This window comes from Capra hircus, chromosome 23 (genome assembly GCF_001704415.2).
Source record: "Capra hircus breed San Clemente chromosome 23, ASM170441v1, whole genome shotgun sequence".
Lineage (NCBI taxonomy): Eukaryota > Metazoa > Chordata > Mammalia > Artiodactyla > Bovidae > Capra > Capra hircus.
Window position 1 is genome coordinate 18,557,576 of NC_030830.1, and position 2,172 is coordinate 18,559,747.

At 47.4% G+C, this 2,172-nt stretch overlaps 1 non-coding gene across 1 annotated transcript; it reads right to left on the reverse strand.

The window, feature by feature from the left end:
* Window positions 1,803-1,875, reverse strand: TRNAR-ACG. The gene has a single exon. It is a non-coding gene; the product is annotated as a tRNA-Arg (tRNA).

The following is a 2,172-nucleotide window of genomic DNA, read 5'->3' on the forward strand; positions in this document are numbered from 1 at the left end:
AGGTTGCCCTGGCTGGACTGACTCCATTTTTAAAAGGAAAAAAATTCCATCTTGCCCTCTCAATGAACTTTGGACTTCTTATCCGGTAACCATGGAGACAACACACCAAATGGCCGGGCAGCTCCCTCACTCCCCGCACGGTTTCCCCCACCCCACAAGGGACAAACACCCGACCAGGCAGAGCTCACACCTAGACTCCCTGGAGCCAGGAAGAGTGTAATAAACCAGTATATAATCAATCATCTCTGTGATCTTTGTAATGCCCATTGATGTGGGCTACTCTGCATAACTAGGTGACCTTCAGATTGTGAATTATGGATGTAACCTGATTGTATCTCTAACATTTTCCAGAGCAGCTTAAGAAATTTGGGGATGTGGGCTTGGGCACGTACACTTTAGGTATAAAAGGTTGTTAGAAAAATCGGTCGGGGTCCCTGGCTAAAGAGGAAACTCTGCCTTGGACCCGCAGGTGTAATAAACTGCATTCCACTATTCACGCTGTCCTTCTAAGTGGGTTTCCTTCCTGAAGCGTTTGGCTACAAGTTGGTTAGTAATCTGGATAATCAAGATAGCCATTACCTTGTTAGAAGTCCCCTGAACAGAGTGAAGCATAGCTACAAAGGGTGGCTCGGTAGAGGGAGGGGTCGGTCCTGATGAGTATGAAAGCAGGAAGGGAATAAGAATGCAAATTCATCAAGACTTTCCTCCTGCCCAGCACACTTTGGCTCAGCAACCTGGGTGGGCAGTGGTATTGGTGGTATCTGTCTTTTGACTCTAGAAATGTACCTCCTATTCCAGGCTTTAAAAGAAAAAGTTTGATCTACAGTATCCTAAAAGGCCACAACACAGCCAGGATGAAAGGAGCCATTCTTCCCACTCTCTTTCTCTTCTTTGTTTTCCTTTCTCTTCTTGTCTGTCCTCGAATTCCTTCAGCCGCCTCCAGGGCTCTTTCAGCATGGATCTCAGTAGACAAGGATAGAAAAATTCGTCCATTTACTGCCCTTCTGTTAGCTGACCCGGCTGCTTGAGCGTCCTCGACCCTCACGAGGAGTCACTTCTCGAGGGCAGCGACCGCAGGGACTTCTCAACTTTGAGTCGCCGACCCCGGACTGCGCTTGATGCGCTTAAAGCGCGGTATTGGGTTGACGTTCTGCAGACATCTGCGGGGCAGGGAAATATGCTGGCAGCTCCTCCCAGCAGATCCCATTCGCATCCCCCAATCCTTGACAGATACAAGATCCAAATTGTCCTTGTTTGCTGTGTGAAGATCTGAACGCTTACGAACTGCTTTTCCTCACTCGAGGTTCTTCTAAGACCTGACCGCTGATTCCCACGCGTTCTGCCCTCCTTGGGGTCGCAAAGAGTCGGACACGACTGAGCGGCTGAACTGAACTGAACTGCCCTGCCTACTTACGGTTCTCTCCTTTGTTGTTTATGACATCGCTGTTGCTTATTTCGGTGTGGACTTTGACAGCTGAACGTTGGAGAAATTTTTGCAGAATTCGTCGAGGATTCTATTCTCTAGAGAGCACTATATTCTCAAGAGGCAAGCGTTCTCAAAACGGAGAGATTTCCATGTAACAGGCTATAATACAAAAGATATTAGTTGATGTGCAAGATTCCTGTCTTATTCTTTTGTGTATCTTTTCTAGCCCCGCCCAGGTCATCTACCCTCCATTTTTGTGGTGATCGAACAAGTCACAATAAAGGTTTTAAGAGGACTCCCTCATACTAAGAGAGTCTCAGGTGGGTTGTAAAAACACACCACCCTACCACCCCCCTAAAGAGGGGAGAGGGGACTTCGAGCCAGCCAGGAGTCGAACCTGGAATCTTCTGATCCGTAGTCAGACGCGTTATCCATTGCGCCACTGGCCCTATCGGTATGGGTGCTCTTAAAACCATCATTAATTAGCCTTTAAGAGGTTTTTTGCATTTTCATATCATGGAATTTCTGGATGTAGCCGATGTACACTCGCTCTTCTTTTGATTTCTCTGCCCTCTACTTTCCCAGATGGGACGATATAAGGAATTATGGTCTACTTTGAAGCCTCATTATAGCAATAACCTGCCAGCCTAAAGTCCTTGACCTCCTGGTGAAGGGGCTGGAAGGAGCGAATGATGGAGTGCTAATGAGAACGGAAGGAAATCGGAAAACAGGGACCAGAGTAAACA